The 14314-nt window shown below is 43.2% G+C and overlaps 1 pseudogene; it reads left to right on the top strand.

The window, feature by feature from the left end:
• The first annotated feature begins 7656 nt into the window (after positions 1-7656).
• LOC150049158 (exportin-T pseudogene) lies at positions 7657-10572 on the top strand (annotated as a pseudogene).
• The last annotated feature ends 3742 nt before the right edge of the window (positions 10573-14314 follow it).

Raw genomic sequence — 14314 nt, 5'->3', positions numbered from 1 at the left:
GTTCTCTACCACTTGAGCCACAGCTTCCCTTCCCATTTTCTCAATGACTAATCAGAGTTTCCTGCCTGGACCAGTTTCAAACCACAGTCCTCAGAGCTCAGCCTCCTGAGTAGTTAGGTTCACAGGCATGAGACACCAATGCCCAGCTTAAATCTTATATTTTATAATGACTACATTTAGAGCTTGATAGAATCCTTAGAAAAAAATTGGCATATAAAAATAGGAATGCTTGTAAGCTGGGCATAGTAGCATCCATCGGTAATACCAGCATTTGGAAAGCTAAGACAAGACAATCAGAGTTCAAGGTCAGCTTAAAATATGCAAACTCTGGCTGGGCACAGTGGCTCACACCTGTAATCCTAGCTACTCAGGAGGCTGAGACCTGAGGGTCTTGGTTCAAAGCCAGCCTGGGCACTAAAGACTGTGAGACTCTTTTCTCCAATTAACCACCAGAAAACCGGAAGTGGTGCTGTGGCTCAAGGGGTAGGGTGGTAGTCTTGAGCTGAAGAGCTCCCATAACGGACCCCCCAAAAATATGCAGACCTGTCACATACAATAAGAAGTTATGCCTATAAAACTTAGGAGACTTAGGCCTGAGAAAGTCAGCCCAGGTAGAAAAAAAAACAGGAATATCTTGGGGTGTTTTTTATTTGTCCATTATGGGACTTGAACTCTGGGCCTGGACACTGTCCGTGAGCTCTTCAACTCAAGGCTACTACCCTACCCCCCAAGCCACAGAGCCACTTTCCATTTTCTGGTGATTAATTGGAGATAAGAGTCTCAAGTCTCAAGGCTGGCTTTGAACCATGATCCTCAGTAATCAGCCTCTGAATAGCCAGGATTACAGGCGTGAACCACCGTGCCTGGCTGAGAACTTATCTCTAATTAACCAGCAAAAAGCCAGAAGTGTCTCAAGTGGTAGAGCACCATCCTTGAACAAAAAAGGCAAGTGAGAGTGTAAAACCCTGAGCTCACACCTTGGTATCAGCACAAGACAATAACAACAAAGAAAGAGAGTGCTCATGAATTTTATTAAATTTTCTGTTTAAAATATATACTCAGGGCCAGGAGTTTGGCCTAGTGATAGAGTGCTCACCGAGCATGCATGAAGCCCTGGGTTCAATTCCTCAGTATCACATATACAGAAAAGGCCAGAAATAGCACTGTGCCTCAAGGGGCAAAGCACTAGCCTTGAGCAAAAAGTGCCCAAAGACAGTGCCCAGGCCCTGAGTTCAAGCCCCAGGCCTGACATAGAAAAAGCTGCAAGTGGTGCTGTGGCTCAAGTGGTAGAGTACTACGCTTGAGAAAAGTCCAAGGACAGTGCTCAGGCCCTGAGTTCAAGCCCTGGAACTGGCAAAACATATACATACACATACACATTCTCAAACAAGGATTTTCCCATCTTTGTTTTTTGTCACTTGTAGGGCTTAAATTCAGGGCCTAGGTGCTGTCCCTGAGCTTCTGTGCTCAAGGCTAGTACTCTACCACCTGAGCCACAGGACCACTTCTGGTTTTTGAGTGGTTAACTGGAGATAAGAGTCTCACAGGGACTTTCTTGCCCAGGTTGTCTTTGAATTGCAATCTTCATATCTCAGCCGCCTGAGTAGCTAGGATTGCCAGTATGAGCCACTATTGCACAGCTTTACCCATCTTTTTTTTTTTTGTCAGGCCTGGAGGGCTTGAACTCAGGGCTTGAGTGCTTCCTTGGGCTTTCTCAATGCTAAAGCTCTATCTCTTGAGCCACAGCACCACTTCCGGCTTTTTCTATATATGTGGCATCGAGGAATCGAACCTGGATCTTTGTGCCTCCTAGGCAAGTACTCTACCACTAGGCCAAACTCCCGGCCCAGCTTTATCCATCTTCTTATCAAGAGACAATTTGGAATCAATACTAACCTGTAAACCTAGCTTCTCAGAAAGCAGAGATCTGAGGCTCACAGGTCAAAGCAGGTCAAAGTTTTTAAGTCTGTAAGATTCTTATCATCAATTAAGCACCAAAAAGCCAGACGTGGAACTATAGCTCAAGTGGTAGAATGCTAGCTTTGAATGAAAAAGCTCAGTGTCCAAGACATGAAGTTCAAGACCTACTTACAGGCATGGGCTGGTCCTCTCTCTCTCTCTCTCTCTCTCTCTCTCTCTCTCTCTCTCTCTCTCTCTCTCTCTCTCTCTCATACACACACACACACACACACACACACACACACACACACACACACAAATGGTCCCAAGTGAAGAACAGAAATCTTGCCAGCAACTGTACAACCGAGATAAAACCCAAAGGGAAGAAATGATATATCATTTTTATATCTAGATTTCCAGGTTATTCCTAAAGGCCCACTACAATAAGCAGGCTTGCCTGTACCCACACTGTCACCTATCCCCTGGGCTATGCATACACAGACAGCAAGAATTCATCTCACTGATACTCCTTTCCATGCCAAGATCTGATTCACAGAAGCAAGAGCCCATTTTCTTTCTCCATTTTCTTCTTCCATCTTCCTCCTTTTTCTTTTGTTCCCTTTTCTTTTCCTGTCTCTTTCATTCTCCCTCCATTCTTCCCCTCTCGCCTTTCCCTTCCTTCCTTCCTATTTCTATTTTTCTTTTCTTTCCTTTGCCAGTCCTGGGGCTTGAACTTAGGGCCTGAGCACTGTCCTTGGACTTTCTCAAGGCTAGAGCTCTACCACTTGAGCCACAACACCACTTTTTTAACGTATGAGGTATCAAGAAATCGAACCCAAGTTTTCATGCATGCTAGACAAACATTCTATCATTAGGCCAAACTCCTGACTCCCTATTTTTCTTTTTCTCTCTGTGCATGTACTAGTTTGAATCGTGAACAGGATTTGAACCTGGCTGGCTTTCTACCACGGTGCAGGTCTGCAGTCCTGCATTTTGCTACTTACTAGAGATGGTCTTTAGGACTTTTCTGCCCAGGCTGGCTCATCTCCCTGTGTAGTTGGCATAACAGGTGTGAGCCACTGGCACCCTGAAAGAATCCATTTCTGAGAATATTCCCTTTGGCAGCATGAATGGTGGGGGTGGCGTGCTTCTTGGGTTATCTCTGCCAGCTTATGCTAGAGGATTAGAGTGTATTGCATCGTGTAGAAATAGGGATTAGGGAAGTTAATCACTGCCTTTGGGGAAAGAGAATTCCCAGGAACCCCAGGTTGGCCTAGAGAGGACCTCTAATATCATTACCTATGCAGCAATGTTTTCTTTCTTCTACTGTCAGTACTTCACCTTGCTTAGACAGCTGAGTTCTCGTCAACAGCCTGTGTTTCAGAGGGGGCTGTCCCTCACAGCACTGCCTACTGCCATACCCAGGTATGAAGCAAGTTGGCAAGTCAAGTATTTTCCATGACTGTGAAGGTCAAACCAGACAGGAATAGAGACATCACCTCTCGTATCCTAGCGAGTCTGAGTTCCCACAGCGGAGACCTATACTGTCTCAGTTCCTATCCTTTCCCAAGTTCCTTTATCTTTGGATCTGAGAACTGTTGTAAATCCCAGGGTGACTTTACTGAACCACAGTTGTCACCTATTGCTTGCCATCCGAGAATGCTAGCTGAGACACTTTCTGAAACCCATTTGGTTGCATAGAACACACATAGCTCTCAGAGAACAATGGTCAAATTGCCTGCCAGAAAGGGAGGGAGGAAGGGGGAACAAATGCAGTCATGCTATTCAGTATACTCTATGTGGAAAACAACCTATGCCATTTGTGGACAGGGATGGGAAGGCAAAACTAGAGGAAAGTGAAACAACAACACACTCACTACCTGATTTATGAAATGCTAAGCCCACTGTCTGACACCCTAATAACAAAAATTATGTATTTTTTTAGGGCTGGGAAAGTGGCTTAGTGGTAGAATGCTCACCTAGCATGCATGAAGTCCTGGTTTTGATTTCTCAATATCACATAAAAAGAAAAATCAAAGTGATAGCCTTAAGCAAAAGCAGCCCAGGGACAGTGCCCTGGACCTGAGTTCAAGACCCAGGACTGGCAAAAGAAAAAAAAAATATATATATAACATCGTTGGCACCACTGCTGGGTGCTGGTGACTCCTAGCTTCTCAGGAGGCTGAGATCTGATGATGGCTATTAGAAAGCAGCCCTTGTAGACTGAGAGACTCTTATCTCCAATTACCCAGCAAAAAGTAGGAGTGGAGGTGTGGTTCAAGGGGTAAAGAATCACTTGAGCAGAAAATACCAAGCAAGAGCACAAGGCCAAGTTCAAGTCCCAGTACCAACATCTTTTTTTTTTTGGTCAGTCAAAGGGCTTGAACTCAGGGCCTAAGCACTGTCCCTGAGCTTTTTGGCTCAAGGCTAGTGCTCTATCATTTTGAGCTACAGAGCCACTTCCAGTTTTCTAGTGGTTAAGCAAGATTAGTCAAGCTCAAAAAGAAAAATCTCATTTTCACTCACATGCAGAATGTATAAACACAATAATGCGGCATAATTATACAAAGAGAGTGTTGGGAGAGGAAGCTTAGGAAAGGGAGAGGAATGGAAGTGATGGTGTAAATGTGATTGAAGCACACTATATGCATGAGAACAGCACAGTGAAACCTACTACAAACTGCTTAAAAGGGGTGAGGAGGTAAAGAAAGAGTAATATAAGTGAATTACATTATATGCATATACAATGTACAATTCATTGTGTTAACTTTTTTCAAAACCCTCTTGTCCACAGAAATGGAGGGGCAAAGAGTGAAGAAATATAGCAGCGGTACTCACTGAGCACTATGTTGAAAATGAACTATACAGCTAGTGGGGTGGGGGACTGGAGAGGAAAAACTGGGAGAGACTGAGGAAAGGAGTGATACTGGTTAAGAAGAAATGTACTTATTACCTGACTTATGGAACTGTAACCCCTCTGTACATCACATTTATAATAACAATAAAACACATTAAAGAATCCTATTGTCCATGGGGGTCACCGTTTGTTCTTTTGGCCTGTGTTTAACTAACCTTATTCTAAGCACGTCAGTGTGACAGATGACTGTCAACCTCTACCCATCAGCAATCAGAAGATGGCTATGAATGTGTTCCGTAATCAGCATCATACTATTATTATCTCATTTTATTTTAGTTATTTTTTACTTCCATTCCTGGGGCTTGAACTCTGGGTGCTGTCCCTGAGCTCTTCAGGTCAAGGCTATTGCTGTACCCCTTGAGTCACAGCGCCACTTCTGGTTTTCAAGTGGTTAACTCGAGATAAGAGTCTGATGGACTTTAGGGCTCAGGCTGGCTTTGAATTGTGATCCTCAGATCTCAGCCTTCTAAGTAGCTAGGATTACTATTTTATTTAAAACAATGAAAAATAATCTTGGCTACTTAGAAGACTGAGAGCTGAGAATTGTTCAAAGCCAGCCTGAGCAGACAAGTTCTCAAGACTCTTATCTCCAATTAACCAGGAAAAAGCCGAAAGTGGAGGTGTGGCGCAAGTGACCAAAAAAGCTGAGCTTGCTGGGTGCTGGTGTCTCTTGCTTGTAATCCTAGTTACTAAGGAGGCTGAGATCTGAGGATCAAGGTTCAAAGTCAGCCTAGGCAGAAAAGTCCGTGAGACTCATATCTCCAATTAACTACAAGAAAACTAGAAGTGGCTCAAAGTGGTAAAGCACTAGCCTTGAGGAAAAAAACTCAGGGCCACAAGTTCAAGCCTTTGTACAACCACTACCACCAACAATAAAAGGTGAGCAAGAATGAGGCCAAGAGTTCAAATAACAATAATGGTAAATACACACACACACACACACACGCACACAGGTGCAGTGGTCTGTAATTATAACTCCTTGGGAGGTGATAGTACAAAGATCACAGCATGAGGCCAGCTTAGGCAAAAAGTTCACAAGAGTATCTCATTCAATAAAAGCTGGATTCAGTAGTTATGTGAGTCATAAAAATAGAGGATCATGATTCCAGGGCAGGCTGGACTGACATAAATGTGAGACTCCATCCCCCCAAAAAACTGAAGCAGAAGGTCTAGGGTGTGGCTTGTTATATAATACTTACCTAGCAAACACAAAGATCCAAGTTCAACCTGACTACTGTTAAACACCAAACATAAGTTTATTTCAGTTTTAGTACTTCAATATATTTACTACTTCAATATATAGTCAATATAATTTGCTTTATTTTTGGTGCTGGTAGTGAAGCTTGAATTCAAAGTCTAAGATTCCCTCAGCTGCTTGCTCTTTGCTAGTGCTTTACAATTTGAGCCATGCTTCTAGCTTGGCTTTTTCCTAGGTAATTGGAGATGAACTCTTATGGACTGCCTGGGCTGGTTTCAAACTGATTTACTCAGGTTTCAGTCTTCTGATTAGCCAGGATTACAGGCACACACACACATTTTTTGCTAGTCCTGGGGCTTGAACTCAGGGACTGGGTACTACCCTTGGGTTTTCTCAAGGTTAATGCTCTACCACTTGAGTCACAGCACCACTTCTGGCTTTTTCTGTGTATGTGGTAATGAGGATTTGAACCCAGCGCTTTGTGCATGCTAGGCAAGCACTCTACCACTAGGTCACACCTTGGGCCCGACCCAATACTTTTATTTTGAAATATGGATAGTGGTTGTCAGTAATGGCCATCTTATTATCATCATCTTGACATTTTAAAAGACAATGTGAACTTTTCACCCAGTTCTCTAGAGGTGATATAGATCATTCTTTGAACTGCAGATGTGTCATGGGTTGTGTCATACGTTGTTATGCTCCAGGAAAGTCTTGCTCCAAAGCATATTTGCCCTTGATTGTTCCTCCCAGATATCTGGCCCTTGGTTGCTCCTGGTTGCTCCCTCAAAGAACCTTAGCCAGCTTGTTGTGCATATGCATGTATGTTAGGCTTAATTTCCTACCCTAATCCTGTATCAACTTTGTAATAACTGCTTTCAAGGCTTCTCTATATCTTGTTGATCAGATTCCCATGGTTTGTGTGTGTATGTGTGTGTGTTTTGTGGGTCTTGGGGCACTGTTCCTGAGCACTTTAGCTCAAGGCTACTACCCTATCCCTGGGCCTGGATGTTGTCCCTGAGGTCTTCAACCCAAGGCTACCACACTACCCCTTGAGCCACAGCACCATTTCCTGTTTTCTAGTGGTTAATTGGAGAAAAGAGTCTCAGTCTTTAGTGCCTAGACTGCTTTGAACTACTATCCTCAGATCTCAGCCTCCTGAACAGCTAGGATTACAGGCGTGAGCTTCTGTGCTCGGCTTCAGATTCCCATACAGCATCTGTGTCAGGACTGGGGTTTGCACTCAGGGCCTTGGTAGACAAGTACTCTATAACATAAGCCACATCTCCAGCTCTATGATTTTCAAGAATTAAAACGATAGGTTAGATGCCAGTGGCTCATGTCTGAAATCCTAGCCACTCAGGAGGCTGAGATCTGAGGATTCAAAGCCAGGCCTGGCAGAAAAGTCCTGGTGAGACTCCAGTTAATCACTCAAAAACCAGAAGTGCTGCTGTGGCTCAAAGTGATCAAAAGCTATGGGGGGGGGGGGACACGAGGCCCTGGCCGGCTCTAGGCGTGAGCATTGCCAGCCATGCCCTCCCCCCTCCCCCCGAGTGCTAGCAGGGAGCAGTGATGGAATGATAGGGAAGATGTTTGTGGATTCTTCCGTGGGATCAGAGGCCATGTCTGCTATAATCAGAAAATGAGAAGAATATCAGCAGGGATAGATGAATTGGCTCTTACAGGGCTAAATCCAAACTTCAGACAAAAGGCCCTGGCCTATTTTGAGCAGTTCAAGATTTCCCCGGATGCCTGGCAGGTGTGTACAGAAACCCTAGCTCAGAGGACCTACAGTGATGATCACATAAAGTTTTTCTGCTTTCAAGTATTAGAACATCAAGTTAAATACAAATATTCGGAACTCACTACTGCTCGGCAACAGCTAATTAGAGAGACACACATATCTTGGCTTCAAGCTCAGCGGTATTTTTGTCAGATGCTGAATCACCAACCAGAGAAGATTTACACGAAATAAAGCTGCCCAAGTGTTCGCCTTGCTTTTCATTACAGAATATCTCACTAAATTGCCCAAGTTTTTTGTTTTTTTGACATCTTAAACCCAAGGGGAGTAGATCTGTACCTCTGAATCCTCATGGCTATTGTGGTTCATACATGAGAGGAGGCTCAAAGGAACACTTTAATAAAAAGATACCACGGGGGAACAGTGCACCCCAAACTTGGTGGAATCATGGTCCACCAATATTGCAAAATTATCAGTATACTAATTTAGAAGTGACGTGTCAGTGCCTCGAAGTAGTTGGGACTTATGTCTCTTGGATAGACTTATCCCTCATAGCCAATGATAGATTTATAAATATGCTGCTAGGCCATATGTCAATAGAAGTTCTACGGGAAGAAGCCTGTTTATTTGAAATTGTAAGTAAAAGAAAGGACCCTGTTGGTAAGATGAAACTAGTAGAAGCCTTGTGTCGAGTATTACAGACTGCTGGGTTTTTCAGCACTGACCAGGAAGAAGATGTAGACTTCCTGGCTAGATTTTCTAAGTTGGTAAATGGGATGGGACAGTCATTGATAGTTAGCTGGACTCTGGACTAATTAAGAATGGAGATATGAAAAGTGCTCAAGGGGCACTACAAGCTATTGAAACAAAAATGGCACTCATGTTACAGCTACTAATAAATGAGGATGAAGATATTTCCTCTAACAATATTGGGTTTTGTTATGATTATCTACATATTTTGAAACAGCTTACAGTGCTCTCGGATCAGCAAAAAAAACAAATGTAGAGGCAATCATGTTGGCCGTTATGAAAAAATTGATTTATGATGAAGAATATAACTTTGAAAATGAGGGTGAAGATGAAGTCATGTTTGTAGAATATAGAAAACTGAAGTTACTGTTGGACAGACTTGTTCAAGTGTCACCAGAGTTACTGCTGGCTTCTGTTCGCAGTTTTTAGTTCTACATTGCAGAACTGGCAGACTGCACGGTTTATGGAAGTTGAAGTAGTAAGATTGCTGTATATGTTGGCAGAAGCTCTTTGAGTATCTCATGGTGCTCACTTCTCAGGGGCTGCTTCAAAAGCTAGTGCTTTGCAGGATATAATATGAACTTTGGTAACGTCAGGAGTCAGTTCCTATCAGCATACGTCTGTGACACTGGAGTTCTTTGAAACAGTTGTTAGATATGAAAAGTTTTTCACAGTCGAACCTCAACACATTCCATATGTGCTAATGGCTTTCTTAGATCACAGGGGCCTGCGACATTCTAGTGCTCAAATACGAAGCAGAAATGCTTACCTGTTTTCTAGACTTGTCAAATCTCTAAATAAACAAATGAATCCTTTCATTGAAGATATTTTGAACAGAATACAGGATTTATTAGCCCTATCTCCACCCGAAAATGGCTATCAGTCCTTATTGAGCAGTGATGATCAGCTGTTTATTTATGAGACAGCTGGAGTGCTGATTGTTAATAGTGAATATCTTGCAGAAAGGAAGCAAGCATTAATGAGGAATCTGTTGACTTCACTAATGGAGAAGTTTAAGATTCTGTTAGAAAAACTGATGCTGGCACAAGGTAAAGAAAGGCAGGCATCTCTAGCAGATTGTCTCAACCATGCTGTTGGATTTGCCAGTCCAACCAGCAAAGCATTCAGCAACAAGCAGACTTTGAAACAATGTGACTGTTCCAAAATTTATCTAGACTGTTTACATTCTTGCCAGCCCTCAGCTGTCCTTTACAAAAGGACATCCTCAGAAGTGGAGTTCGAACTTTCCTTCATCGAATGATTATTTGCTAGAAGAAGAAGTTCTTCGATTTATCCCATCTGCCTCAGAACACATGTTCAAAGATTGTGAAGCAAAAGACCTCCAGGAACTCATTCCTCTTTCAACCAGATTACGGCCAAATTTAAGATACAGGTATCCCCATTTTTACAACAGATGTTTATGCCCTTGCTTCATGCAATTTTTGAAATGCTGCACCAACCAGCAGAAGAGAATGACCAGTCAGCAGCTTTAGAGAAGCAAATGTTGCAGAGGAGTTACTTTGCCTTCCTACAAACAGTCACTGGCAGTGGAATGAGTGAGGTTATATCAAGGCGCTGAAAATGTAGAACAAGTGCTGTTTACCATTAAAGAGCAGTTGACTATCGGATCCAATTGCACAGAAAACCTGTTTTATCATTCTCTCAAAGCTGGTGGAACTCTGGGGAGGTAAAGATGGACCAGTGGGATTTGCAGATTTTGTTTATAAGTACATTGTCCCTGCGTGTTTCCTGGCACCCTTAAACCTTTGACCTGGAAGATGCACAAACCGTATTGGCTCTGAGTGTGCCATGACACTGAAAACAATCTCAAACCAGGTCCAGAATGTGTTCCGTATCCTCAACAAGAATATCTGCCTTCCTTGAGAGTAGCTCCAGAAATAATTCAGGAGTTTTGTCATGCACTTCAGCAGCCTAATGCTAAAATCTTTAAAAATTACTGAAAGGTGTTCTTCTAGAGAGCAAAGCCCTAAAGACTGGATTTCCCCGTGCCTACTTCATGATGATTCCAGTTAATTATAAAGTAGTTTTTATGTGCCATTTACAAAAAAAAAAGTGCTCAGGGGCAGTGCCCAGGCCCTGAATTTCAGCTCCACAGCCAACGATGACAAGGAGAATTAAAATGTCTAGTTCACAGATGGAAACATAGTGCCTGATACATAACTGAACATACACTTCAGCCATTGCCATTGTTATGCTGGAAGATTTCTTAATCATCTCCACTTAGCTGATAGACACACTGACTGATGCTTATTATTCTTTAAACTCTGTGGGCAACTTACTAGAAAACTCTTGAACTTTTGCTCCCTCTAATTACATGCTTACTGAAATGAAGCCACGTAGTCAAACAGGTTTATAGGAGTGGTACTTGGTAATGTAGTTATGCAGTTTCATTTTATATTGCATAAATTGGAAGATGAAAGCATGAAGTTGGATGCTTTAGAAAGTTGTTTTGTTGGTTAGGGGGCTTGAACTCAGGGCCCTGGGTGCTGTCCCTGAGCTCCTTTTGCTTAAGACTAGCACTCTACCACTCACTTTGAGCCACTTCTGGTTTTTGAGTGGTTAGCTGGGAGTTAAGAGTCTCAATGGGACTTTTCTGCCCAAATGTGATCCTCAGATCTGGGCCTCCTGAGTGGTTAGGATTACAGGCGTGAGCCACTGGGTACCCGACTTGTGAATGAATTTCTTTCCTCTTTTTTTTTTTTTTTGCCAGTCCTGGGCTTGAGCTCAGGGCCTGAGCACTGTCCTTGGACTTTCTCAAGGCTAGAGCTCTACCACTTGAGCCTCAGCACCACTTCCAGCTTTTTTTTCTATGTACATGGCACCGAGGAATCGAACCCGGGACTCCGTGCATGCTAGGCAAGCATTCTACCACTAGGCCAAACTCCCGGCTTGCTTTGAGGGTTTTTAAATCTTTGTCCTTCTAAACTTTTCCTTCCCCCCTCCTGCCCTCTTTTTTTTTTTTTTGCCAGTCCTTGAGCTCAGGGCCTGAGCACTGTCCTTGGACTTTCTCAAGGTAGAACTCTACCACTTGAGCCACAGCACCACTTCTGGCTTTTTTCTATACATGTGGTACCGAGGAATTGAACCCAGTTCAGGCTAGGCAAGCACTCTACTACTAGGCCAAACTCCCAGACCCCTCCTTTCTTTCCCCTACTAGGGGCTTGAACTCAAGTCTCACACTCTGGCTTAAAATTGTGTCAAGGCTGGTGCTCTTACCACTTGAGCCATGCCTCCATTATGAGCTTTTTTGCTAGCTCACAGAAGAAAAACATCTCAGATGTATTCACTCAGGTTGGCTCCAAACCTGGATCTTATCTGTGTCCTGAGTAATTTAGGATTACAGGTGTGAGCCATCAGCACCGAATTTAACCTTTGCTCTTTGTGTGATTACTTGACATTAATTATAACTTAAAAAATTGTAATTTACTTAATTCTAAGCATATATCCTTTAAATAGTAAAGGCCCTGTTTCATAAAAGCAAAATTTCTCAACATTTGGCAATACTCTCTTTCAGGAGCCACTTTGAAGCTGCTGCAGTACTCCACAACGATTCCTTCTAATGTGTTCCTTCTGATCAACTAGAAACCCACTCACATCCCCCTTTGGAGAGGGGCATGCACAGTGGCTGGTGGCTAGAAGTCCAGGGAATATGCTCCTGCCTAAATGCTCTTTCAACCATAAATCTGCTCTGCTCTTGGCAAATGTTTTCTGCATTTACACTAGTTTTGGTGCATGCTAGTGCTTAGGCTTGAACTCGGGGCTTTGGCACTGTCTCAGTTTCATGCTCAAGGTTAGTGCTATACCACTCATGCCACACCTCTACTTCTGGCTTTTTTAATTAAAAGGAGATAAGAATGTCATGGACTTTCATTCCCTGGCTTCTTTCAAACTATGATTCTCAGATCTCAGTCTCCTCTTCTAAGTAGCTCGGATTACAAGTGTGAACCACCAATGTCCAGCTTGCATTTCCACACTTTAAAATAAATTTAATCTTAATTAATTTTTTTCTCCTCTTCTTCAAAAGAGCAGTCATGGGGCTGGGAATGTCGCTTAGTGGTAGAGTGCTTGCCTAGCATGCATGAAGCTGGAATTGGTGCTGTGGCTTAAGTGGTAGAGTGCTAGCCTAGAGCAAAAGAAGCTTGGGGGCAGTGCCTAGGCCCTGAGTTCAAGCCCCAGGACTGGCAAAAAAAAAAAGATTGTGATCCTCAGACATCAGTCTCCTGAACAGTAAGACTGTAAGTATAAGCTAGTGGCATCTGGTTAGCTCATTTCTTTTTAGGTCTAAATAATACTTTATTATCTGGATGTGTGACAGTTCATCCATTTAACCCTGAAGAACATCTCAGAGTCTAGATCTATTAAAGAATACATTATTTTCCTTACAAGTTTTTTTTTGCCAGTCCTGGGGCTTGAACTCAAGGCTAGAGCACTACCATTTGAGCCATAGCACCATTTCTGGCTTTTTCTATGTATGTGGTATTTAGGAATCGAACTTAGGTCTTCCTGCATGCTAGGCAAATACTCTACCAGTAGGCCAAACTCCCAACCCCTCTTTACAACAACTTTTTGTGTGCATACTAGTACTAGGAATTGAACTCAGGACCTCTAGCTCTCACTTGTCTTTTTTTGCTCTAAGTGGCACTCAACCACTTGAACCACACATTTTTGCTGGTAAATTAGAGATAATAGTCTCTTGAATTGTCTGCTTGGGCTAGCTTTGAATCTCAATCCTCAGATTTCAGTCTCCTGAGTAGCTTGGAATGGCAGGTGCAAACGGCTACACTAAACTATGGGTTGAGAAATGGTCTCATGAACTTTTCTGCCTGATCTAGCTTCAGTCCTTCCGGCCTCAAGTTCCCAAAGAGCTAGGATTTCAAGTCATGAGTCACTGGTATCTGCTTAAAGTTAATTTTTAAGAAATGTGTGTTTGGGCCTGGAATGCGGCCTAGTAGTAGAGTGCCTAGCATACACGAAGCCCTGGGTTTAATTCCACAGTACCACATACACAGAAAAAGCCAGAGGTGGTAATGAGGCTCAAGTGGTAGAGTGGTAGCCTTGAGAAAGCTCAAGACAGTGCCCAGGCCCTGAGTTCAAGCCTCATGACTGGCGCGCGCGTGCGTGCGTGCGTGCGTGTGTGTGTGTGTGTGTGTGTGTGTGTGTGTGGTGAGAGAAGGAAAGAGGGAGGGGAAGGGAGAGAAGGAAGAGATGGGGGAAGAGAATGTACCACAGCTTGAACTCAGGACCTTGGTCACTCGGCTTTTTTGCTCAAACCTTGCACTCTATTTGAACCACACTTGCAGCAGAGCATTTTTCTGGTTAATTGGAAATTAAGTCTTATAGACTTTTCTGCCCAGGATGGCTTGTGGCCTCCAACATTCAGCCTCTCTTTCCTTTAATTTCACGATTGCCACTTATTACACTATCTTAGTCTTCCACTTTCATCCACTGTGCTCAATTCTATATATTTTATTTTTTGCCACTCCTGGGACTTGACCTCAGGGCCTGCGCACTGTTCTTGGGCTTTCTCAAGGCTAGAGCTCTACCACTTGAGCCACAGTACCACTTCGGACTTTTTCTATGTATGTGGTACTGAGGAATTGAACCCAGAGCTTTGTGCACGCTAGGCAAGCACTCTACCAGTAGGCCAAACTCCCAGCCTTATGTATTTTTAAATTTGTAAGACTTTGGGTTTTCTGTCACCAACCAGGATAAAGTTCCACCAGGAAGCCCACACATGGCTGCTTTGAGCTCACCTGAAATCAAGGTTGGTAAGGGCGAGCCTGAAGTA

The sequence above is a fragment of the Megascapheus bottae genome, chromosome 20, assembly GCF_031878675.1.
Source record: "Megascapheus bottae isolate mThoBot1 chromosome 20, mThoBot2.hap1, whole genome shotgun sequence".
NCBI lineage: Eukaryota > Metazoa > Chordata > Mammalia > Rodentia > Geomyidae > Megascapheus > Megascapheus bottae.
The sequence above is the reverse complement of the archived record's forward strand: the minus strand, read 5'-3'. Positions and strand labels throughout refer to the sequence as shown.